This window comes from Poeciliopsis prolifica, unplaced genomic scaffold (assembly GCF_027474105.1).
Source record: "Poeciliopsis prolifica strain line A6 unplaced genomic scaffold, Auburn_PproV2 SCAFFOLD013, whole genome shotgun sequence".
In the NCBI taxonomy this organism is placed as follows: Eukaryota; Metazoa; Chordata; class Actinopteri; order Cyprinodontiformes; family Poeciliidae; genus Poeciliopsis; species Poeciliopsis prolifica.
Genome location: NW_026562388.1, coordinates 11,360,700 through 11,371,674, shown reverse-complemented (window position 1 = coordinate 11,371,674; position 10,975 = coordinate 11,360,700).

Genomic DNA, 10,975 nt, shown 5'->3' with positions numbered 1-10,975 from the left:
TGGCCACTTGAAACAGGAAATTCTCAAATAAACTGTAACATAGTGTTTGCAGTTTTGGACTGTAGAAATTCATCATTAATTGGGGAAAAAAGAGCAGAGTTAATTTTTTCAAAGAAAAAAACCCAGAAAATCTCCCAATGCAAACAGACATTGTTGTACAAAATGAACAATCCTCATGCTTGAAATGCATTATGGATAGTCTCCAAGGTGGCCAGTGGGGGTTGAGCTCCACTGTTATTTGTGTGCATCAGGGTCCCTCTCCACTGCTCTGGTAAACACATTGCATAGGACCACAGCCAGTGCATATGAGCTGAACAGAGCTCCTCTATGTCCTCACCGTGTGTACAGTTAAACACCGAGCAACAGAAATTGGCCCTTTTGGTGCCCTGGGTTTTTGTGTGTTTAGCATATCAAAGCTGTGAAAATAACCATGTTTGCATTGCCTCTTGTCTTTCCAGGTGGTCTATCATATCTGGGCCCTCAGACCGGATGGCACGAGTCATGTGTGTTGATCACTGTGGCATCTGGCTAAGGGGGAACACCCCTGGCTGGCAGGGCAAAAAGTGGTAGATTCAATACAAGTGATGGCAGCTGTCTCAAAAATAAACAAGCAATAAAATTAAAAGTAATTTATACAAAAGTATTTACACCCCCTGAACTTTTCCACATCACTGTTACCATCACAAACATCAAGAAAATGTATTGAGTTTTAATGTGATAGATTTAATCAACTTTTGTTTCTTAACCATAATTTTGTTTTACAAAGTGTTGGCAAAAAGAAATTAGGTGTTCATTGGTATTCAGTTCCTTTTACTCTGATAATCCCTCACGATGGTCACCTAAATGTTTAACTTTGTGTAATTTAACCCGAGTATAAATCCTGCTGTTCTGTGAAGGACTCAGGTTTATTGGAGAACATTAATGACAAACAGCATTACAAAAACCAAGGTTTAAAGTGGGTTAGTTACTTTATTCCACTTTATTCCAAGATTTGAACAACTGACTGATTACTGATTAATCTATTGCCTGAAAATGGGAAGAGAAAGGCATGCTGCAAAAACCTGTCAAGGCATAAACATCTGGATAAACTGGTAGACCAGAAAGGAAGATCATCAATCATAGCAGCAGACAAAAGTCCTGTGGTGAATCTGGAGAAGTGACAGGAAAACAGCCACCATGGTCAGATGAGACAAAAATTACAACTTTGGATCTACATAAAATATTGTTTGTGAACTAATACTGCACATAATTCAGATTACACTAGTCCAGTAAAACATGGCGATGGAGGCCTATTGTCGTGTGCATTACTTCAGCAGGAACAAGAGACCTGGTCAGAATTGATGGGGAGATGAATCGGGTGAAACAGAGTAATCCTCAAAGAAATCCAGCGAAAAGGCACAAAAAACTTGAAACTAGTACTGAGGTTCACCTTCTGGTAGGATGACCATCTTAAACCTGAAATCAGAAAAAAATCTATAAAACTGTTTATATCAAAACATACTCATTTACAGGCTGGGATTCAAACCCAGCCTCTTCTTGCTGCAAGGCAACAGTACTAATGTTCCTCCCAAACTGTTCTCTAAACTGTCTTCAAATGTTTTACAAATTAATTAACATTTTTTTTCTATCCATCTTGAGGAATTATACAGTACATATTATATTCTCACCTGTCCATTGCTTATGACCTTGTTTTGTGAATGTCATTGTGAACCCTTTGCATGTACTATAAACATTTCCCCTTTTTGAATATATGCAATAATACTATCTCCAGCCACATGAATACTGGCCCTCCACATTATTGTAATGCTAACCTCCAGACTGCATGCCTGATAGCCAATACTTTATCACCGCTTTGCCTTTTTTTTATGGGTCTGATGTCTCTTTAAAATGATTGCCCCTGTTTTGATCTGATTAATTTTGTGTGAGCACAAACAATTACTTTTAATCTTTATCTGCTCAAGGAATCACCCCTTTTTATGGCCGTCATTTATTACAGGTGGACAGCTACTTGTTTATTAGAATTTCAAGCAGCATATCACTACTGAGATCTCCCGCGGTCTATATTTACATTTCAACTTCAGCTAAACAGGTATGACAAACACACACAGCAAAAGGGCCCAGCCATGGCTGCACTTCATTTTCATATTGCCACTTAGCGAGCCAGAAGGAGTGGACTTAATGCAGAAGTTCCTGACAAAGAGGCAGAAGGTGTTGAAAAGGAGGGAGAGAAATGGAGAACAGAAATGAGAGAGAGAGAGAGAGAGAGAGAAATGGAGGAAAGGAAGTAAGGAGATGGGACAGAGGGAGCAGGATGACGGAGTACGCGTTTGAGCTTTCAGGTGAGTGTCCATCATTTGGGTGGGAGGAGAATGGGTTCACGGCCTCTGAAATCCATCCATGGCAAGGGGTCTTCACAGTGAATATAAATATATGTGTGAGCGCCACGGCCAGGGCCACTCTTGACAAGCCAACAGCTGTTAATTATGAATTGGCCTGCAGAGAGGGAGACAGGCTGGTGAATATGCAGAACTGAAGGAGCGTGCAGAGCCCATGCAACACAAGTGTCAGACCCCCACTGCACCTGGAGTGGCAGGGGTCGACCCGGGTGTCAATCACTTGCACCAGCCAAGCAACAGGACAGGGATCTCTTGGAATAGACCCAGAAAAACCTACGGTTTGACTCACATAGTTATTAACTTTGTTTTATTATGGTAGCTTTGTGCAGCTCGTAGCATTTTAAAGTGCAACATCTAAAAGTGAAAATAACCATAAGGTTTTTTTTTTAGAAGACAATAACCCTTGGTTGTTGCTTTAAAGCAGAACTTTAGAGAGTCATTGTGACTCTAAAGTGTAATTAAGATGTCACTGCTTAATGGCTTTTCTATATTTTACTTACCCTGTTTGGAAATCAATGTTGGTGATTAACATTACAGATAAATCACTCTCAAATTGAAGTTTTTCTAAAGAACAGCCATAATTTTTACTGGTCTTTTAATTTCTTAATACCTTACGTTTCCTTTTTGTTAGTGTATTCTGTGTAATGCTGTTCTTAATTTTTAAGTTATTTTGTCTGCCATTTTTAAAATCTGATTTCTTATTTATTGTTCTCGCTCAGAAGGTTGTGGGTTCAACTCCAGTGTAAACTGAACCTTCAACCATGTTGTGTGCCGATATGTTTGGAAGTGTGCTTGGATGTATGCGGTTATTGTACAAAGTGTTTTTAGGAGACACTACGACTATAAAAGCAATATGTAATTTAAATCCAGAAGTGGTAGTGTTGCGTTTTTGGTGCTAAATAATAAAATAAACAAATTCAATTCTATGCTAAAATACTGATATAACTACATTGGATGGTTATATCAGTATAACCATCTAATGTGGTGTGTTTGAGGTGTGACTTGATATTGGTGTTGGATAAATCAAAACAGTGGATAGCAGCCCACACAAAGTTTTAATCCAATTGACAGAATAATTTCAGTCTTAATAAAAAAGAAACACGTCTCAAAATATCACAGCAGAAAATTTGCAGATAATACAGCTGATGAAGATTTATTTAAATGTGAAAAAGTGTTCAAAATTATTCGAGTTAAGGAAAATTAGATTTGGTGTGAAGCCATATGATTGCGACTGTGTAATGTAATTTTATAATTCGGGATGTCATTGTTTTTTTTACACAGACATATGTCTGACTGAAGTTATTGAAAATAAATCTTGAAATACAAAGTGATCAACTCAAAACATATTTAAAGCAAAAAATTATATGAAAACAAAATAATATTAGAAAACAAGAATGAAAGAGACAAAGCAATTTATTTTTTTCATTTTTCAAAAACCACATCCCCTACATGTACACCCAGCTATTCACTTGAGGACCAGGGTTAGCAAGGCCTGTGCCTTTAATGAGAGGAATATCTTCAGGAATTTTAATTAATTTTCCACTCTAAGCAGCTGAATCTGCGTTAATTTCCCCCTCAAGGACTTTTATAAATTTCATCATTAATAAAATCAGACATTCAATTAGTCCCAAAATCCAGATTGCCAACTGTTTCATAACAGTCCTGGTCTGATTTTTCCCTTTTTTATTAAGCTGGGCGAAAGAAAAAAAGTTAAAACTAATTTCATTAATCTAATTGTCATAACTTCGAACCATCTCTTAATTAGTTCAAATTAATATGATTAATCACAATAATGACAAAAACTCATTCAATTACAGGTTTTCAATGGCAAGTGGATGTGTTGGAGGTGATAGGGGCATAAAGGATGAGGGCGGGAGGCTGAGCTGGCTCCACGAGACGGGATTGGTCATTATTATTCCGATGACTGGCAGGTTATCAATCATGCAACACTTTTAATAAAGGCTGCTGGAACTTCAGTGAAAGGCCTGGCTCAGTTGTCCTCTTTTCTTGTTTTATTTCTTCAAAATCCTTTGGAACTCTCCTCATTCCTCTGTGAAATATGATCCCTCTTTGAATGACTGGAGCTGCACATTTTAATGAAGACGATGCAGAGCATGAAAACAAAAACCGACTCATCCATATGTAAATAAAACGATGGCAGTGCAAATGCTCATCTCCACTTCCCCCCCATTATTGCAGAAAATTGCATACATTTATGTGCTGGAATGATATCACTTTATTTTCATTTGTCTGAGCATCCACTGAGTCTGCAGATGAATCTGCACTCTCCAGCATTCCTTCCTCTGCAGACATATGGGTCTGAGAGATGCCTGCTGCTCAGCTTTCCATCAGGGCCACCGATCTAGCAAAGCAGGGGAGCAGAAGCATGTCACCATTTGTCACATGCCACCGGGGCACAAGCTGAGCAGCAGGTACACCCTGGGGTGTGTTAGGCCAGGAGGGAATGTTCCAGCTGCCAGTCTAGTGCAGGTTCCCTCTTGTCCCATGCCGTCCCCCTGGGACCAGCCACACAAATGTCCCAACTCAGTTGTCTGGGAGGATCTGACCTGTGATCCACGCATCTGGAGAGATGGCTGCATTAAAAAAGGGGTGCCTTGCTTCCGTCACCCCGAGGAAGGAGTCAGACAATCAACCGGCCCGTCTGTGGGTGAAACTGTACATGCTCATTCACTGCGTCTGTAGTTTTGTGCAAGGGAATTCTGCTGCCACCTCAGGTAAAGTCAACCAAAGCCTGTTGAAGCATTTAGTAAAGCAGAGGATTGATACATATGTCTGTGACAGTGCTTATCATGCAGCTAAAGGGCTTCCATCTTTTGCTTAGTGGTTATATCTCACGCAGCGTTGGATCCATGTCTGATGCTATCTTCAGGACAACCAAGTTGAAAGCCTGCAGGTTACCAGATATGGAAAAGTATAAATTATGTATGCTGGCTTTGATGATGCCATGTGAAAGTATTCACACCCCTTCAGCATTTTGTCACATTAAAACCACAAATTTGAATTGGTTTTGAAAGGATGTAATGTAATCAACTGTAAATTAGTGCAAGATTAAGCATGCTCTTTTGCTGGGTGGGAGAATGGATGGATTTACACACTTTGACTGGGCCATCCTAACACTTGATTATATAGTCCATTATTAATGTCCAATAACTGGAAGTTGAACGTCTATCCCAGTCTCAAGTATATTGCAGGCTTTAACAGATGTTCTTCCTGTAGTTGGCTTCATCAATTTTCCTGTAAGCTCATACCAGCTTCCGTATCTGTCTTGAAAAAAAATCATCCACACATAATGCTGCCACCACCATGTTTGTCTGTAGGGATTGGCTTTCTTTTTGCCACTCTTGTATATTGACCAGAGTCGCGGAGTGGCTAATAATTTTCTGTTAATATATTGGAACACTGTTTTATTATGTGACTTTTGCAGGCAACTGGTTGGACAAATATTTATTCAAACATGCCAGAGTGAAACGGGATGAACATAAATGCACACAACAATGGCAAAATTGCATTTGAAATTATTGTAAAAACCATTAATTATCTGCACAACTTTGCATTGATGCAACTTAGAAATATCCTGTCTTATATTGTAGTTTGCAAATGTGGTTTGGGGTTGTAACCAGACAAAATCTCTAAAGGGATATGAATACATTTGCAGCTTTCTCCCTGCACCTTGTAATGTTTCTACATTATCAGAATTTGTAGAACCTGGTGATGATTGTACACTCCACAGAGGCAGCAAACACGTGAGGAAACACATGGACCTGGTTCCTCTTTTCTCTCCAGGTCCTTTTAGACATGCCAGTAATGAGGAGAGGACTGGTGGACCAGTGCAGACCTGGCCTCTGCTGCCACACTGTCAATCAATAACATTTGGGATCAACTGTTTACACAATAGGCATGCAAACACACAAACACGCATGGTTTACCTCTATTCTTTTCTATGGCCTGATGTCATTCTTTTATTCAGACCACCGTACCTTTGTGTTCAATATTATTGCCATTATGCGTTTTAATCAGAAGAGAGTGGAAACTGTTGGACAGGGCATCATACCTCAGTGGTTCAGCCTTCTAAAGGCTTGGGGACAAAAAGGGCATTTTTCAAGGTCTCAATCCCCCTACCGTCTGTCCCTTCCACCCTCATGTGCCCAACCATCTCCGAGTCCCCGTCCACCCTTGAGAGGGAAGCGTGAGCCTTCCACGTGCATAAAGTTGAAATAAACTGCAGTCTATATTTTCATTGGGGAAAGTGAACCCAATTTACACGCTGCTCCATTGGAGATGAGCACTCTAGCGTACCCTAGCTGGTAATCTTGCCCAGATTCCTCCCTTGTTTTCTGCATTATTGTTGAAATAAATAACCTTTCACTGCAATCAGCGTGGGGATCTTCACTTAAATTATCGCCCCACAGATAGCTCACTCATGATCTGCTTCTATATCCATTAACTATCCAGGAAAGTGATTTATTGGTGAAGGGTAAGAAAAAAAAAGGGGCTGAGGGGGAAAGAAAGGAGTTGGTTTTGGTTAGACAATAGTGCCCTCTACTGTTTACAAATGGATAAGGAGGGGACACTGGCTTTAAAAGTATGTTCAGCTGTGATGCTCTGGTGGGTTTGTAGAAAGGTCTGAAGTTAAAAAATAGAAAAACATATTATGCCTGTAAGCTTTCAAATGTGAAAATAATTTAATAAATTACCGATTTCATTCCTCAAACTCCCACAACTGTTTATTAATAATAAATTTGAGACCAAAATTCAAAACACAAAACTTGCATAAACACCATATTTGAGACTTAAGATAATACACAAAAAAAAGATGGAAAGGGTGGCAGGTTCATTTCCTCCCTTTCTGCAGCAATTCAAACCAAGCCCCCCTTTCCTCCCTTTTCATTCCACCGCCTTCTCTGCAGTCCCTCCTTCCCCACACTCCTGTGATGTGTCGTTACACGCTCCGCTGGCTCCTCTTCCATGACAGACTGTTACTTCCTGGAGCGGAAACGCATTTGATTGTTAACATCTGGGCCATTACAATTGCAAACTAGGGCTCTGTACATCAATCAGGAAGTGATTTCAAAACAAAGAGACCGTCCTCCAATCAATCTATCGAGAAGCAGGGGGCATTACATGCTCCTGTAATCCCGGCTAATTAGCGGGATAATGGGAATGAGATTTATGAATCTGCTGAAAAGAGTGGAGGTGCAGGAAGCACACTCAAATTAGCAGGGATGCACGCCCAGACAGTGCCACAATAAGGAAGAGGTGTCGTTGGTTTTTATCAGCTTCTTGTTACCTGGACACCTTTGACTTGGTGTCACTGTTGTGTAAAGGCATCCATCTGGTTGTGCTACAGTGCTTGAAAAGTGTTCAACATCCAGAGTTCCACAAACACAGGAAGGTGCAGACTTTTGAGCAGACATTGAGGTATTCACAGACACTTTCTGATACAACAGGCCACAGGAAGTTTCCAAAAACTTCACATTTTTATTGGTGTAACAGCACAAATTCTGAGTGAACTGAAGATAATCTGGATTTTCAAATATAAAACAATTGAAAACTGTAGTAAAGGTCTATTCAGTCTCCGAGTCAAACTTATCTAGAACCTCATTTAGTTTTTTTTGCCTGTACTTTGGTACATTTTTCTTCCCGTCAACTCTCACTGGCTTTCTTGTGCCTCACATGCTAACAGAATGATACTGCCACCAGCTCATTTCACTGTGGATGTGTATTTAGGGTGTTGCATTGCGTATTTTTTCTTCCAAAGTTAGTGTTTTTTATGATTGCCAGAAAAATCAATTATGGGAATTGTGGCTGCAGATCACATGACTTGTGGCAATATGCAAAAATTATGACTTTCTTTCAATAACAGCTTTACATTTTCCACTTTCCAATAAATTTCAGATTTAAGGAGTCCACTACAGATGGTGGCTTCTATTGTCCTGTCAACAAATGCCACCACCATAACTGTGGATCTCGGCATTGAATTTAACAATGCATTTTGTTTCTCATGATGCCACCTGTCAATCATTTTAGGGGGTTTGTCAGCAAATTCTTCATCTGGAAGAACTGAACCTCTGTCAACAATCCCTGGGTTTATCATTGTTCATGTGCTGTGGTTGTAGAGATTTTGATGAAAATAATAGGAAATCATGCTCCATCACTGCCAGTAGGAAACATGCGATTCTGAAAGCCGTTATATTTATTACATTCTCAAAACCAAAACGGGGTCTGGAAAATTTCAAGAAATGGTTCAAGACCTGTAGCTGATTTCATGTTTATTTGCATGAACCAGTAGTCGATGGCAACAACCTTGTCTACACAAAGGTAACTGGTAGTAAATGCACAATTTCTTTTGATATAATAACATTTATTGATAATCAAATCAAAGATCAATAAGGGGCGGTAATTGTGCTTCATTTTATAGATGTAAATTCCAACGATAGCTCTGTGGCAGCACGAAAACATGTGCTGCAGTAATTGCGGTATTTGCATTTAGGCACCTTTTCATGCTACTGTTCACTTGAAAGCATTTTCCTGAAGGCAGATTTACACAAGCCGGTATTTAAGTCATTACTTACCTGCTTTGAGTCTTTGACACTGACATCCAGTCAGTCTTTGTGCAGCTCATTCTTCCTCTGGCTGAGACAGACTTTCTCTATTGTTCCCTGCTAATAACCTGTAGACCTGATATAGGACTTGTTGGATAATTTTCTTGCCTCTTGTCTTTGCCTCAGTGTTGGCCGATCAGGTAAAAATAACTGAAAATATGTTTTGGATAGTTACACTATGCCTGCCATTATAAAACTGTTAGTTGTCAGAGGTTTGTTTTGCATGGGGCGTAGCCAGCGTCATTTCAATTAATTTTCAAATGGGATGATGAGCCAAATATCTTATATGTCCTTCCACGAGTTGCTATAATTTAATCACATTCTTTCAGACTGTACTACCTGATTCAGGTTTGCAGGCAGCTTTTCTCTCACAGAACTTTTAGCTTTGCAATAATCATTCAGAGCATGTTTTTACACCACTTTGTAGTTAATTTAGCCATAAACTTAGATTCATTGACGATTTGGAAAACATACTGGTGCTACTTAATATTATGCTATTCTATTTTTCGACAGCAAAAAACAAAATTCATTTGATGCTTCAAAAAAAAAAAATAAAATAAATATATATATTTAATGTACCATGTCTTCTAATAGCAAACATGCTTTCTGAACATCAGCCTGTGGATGAATGGGAGATGCTGTGTGCTGTGTGGTACAGGCTATGATACTTTATGGTCTACATACAGTGGTGGCAGTCTTGGTGCCACCCCGAAGCCTCTTTCTCCCTGGTGGCCCCCAGTCCTGACCTTGCCCGCTGGTGGAGGAGGGGGGGCATCTCCCATTAAAACGCCACTTTGTGATAAGGCCATTTCTTTTCCTTCAGCATCCCTTTAATGTCATCCCTGAAATATGAAGTCATTAAGCGATATTAAAACAGTGCTGACAAACTAATTAACAGAAGACATTATATGGGATGGGCTCGATTAATCCGCTTTAATTGCTCTTTTAAATGGGGGCTCCAATTAAAATTAATAAAGATTTACTGGTGATCACTCCAAACTACAATAAGAAGTGGTTGTCTGAAGGGCACCCTAAAGTCAGTGGCCTCCATGCTCAAGTTACATTCCCTCTTTGCTCTCGACGTCCTCCCAGTTGCAAAAACAGGAGCAAATCTATAAGCACTGAGATTAAAGCAGCATGTCATCCCAGTGGCCCAGTCCCACAGCTTGCATTGTGCTTGGCTCAGTTGTGTTTGATCCAGCCTTTGTCATTCTGGGACTCTGATAAGAAGTCACCAACTCATTTCAAATTTATAAATGTGGCACCACACACAATCACTGTTATGACCAGAGCTCCTAAATATGTATAATGTGAAGAGTTGAACACACAACAGCTAATAGTAAAGTTATATGTACATTTACATGTAACATTGGCTGCAGAAAGAATCTAAAAACATAATTGTAAGCTTTAAACTGAAACATGCATGACAATGAAGCTGCATTACAACAAAGATTCACTAGATGATGCTGTTACTCTTCTGTGAACATGTCCAAGCCTTCACTTTTTGCAGCAATGCAAACTATCAACATATTTTATATTGTGAATTCCAAAAAGGTCAAACAAATAAAAAGAGCATCTGCCCAAACTGCTTTTCTTTTAATTTAGTCCGTTGCCTTTTACTTTTAATTTCATCTTCATTACAAAGGATGCTCTGTTTTATCGGAAAACCTCTAATACAGAACATAATTTCATATCGTGCTGGAGGCAGTCGAACAACTGAAGGCAACGTTATTTGTTTTCTTTCATTATATCAAAGGTGACCAAGTTCTTGTTCAGAAAATGTCACACAATAAATTAATTCAAGCTAAGCACTTTGGTTCAATCAGAGGCATTTTAATTGGGTTGGAGAATGTAAATCAATTTGCTGAAGAAGACTGATGTAATTGAAAAGAAATGTCTATTAAAAGATTACTGTGGTTTATTTGTCTCCAGTCTTTGTCATCTGCTGGTCCAACC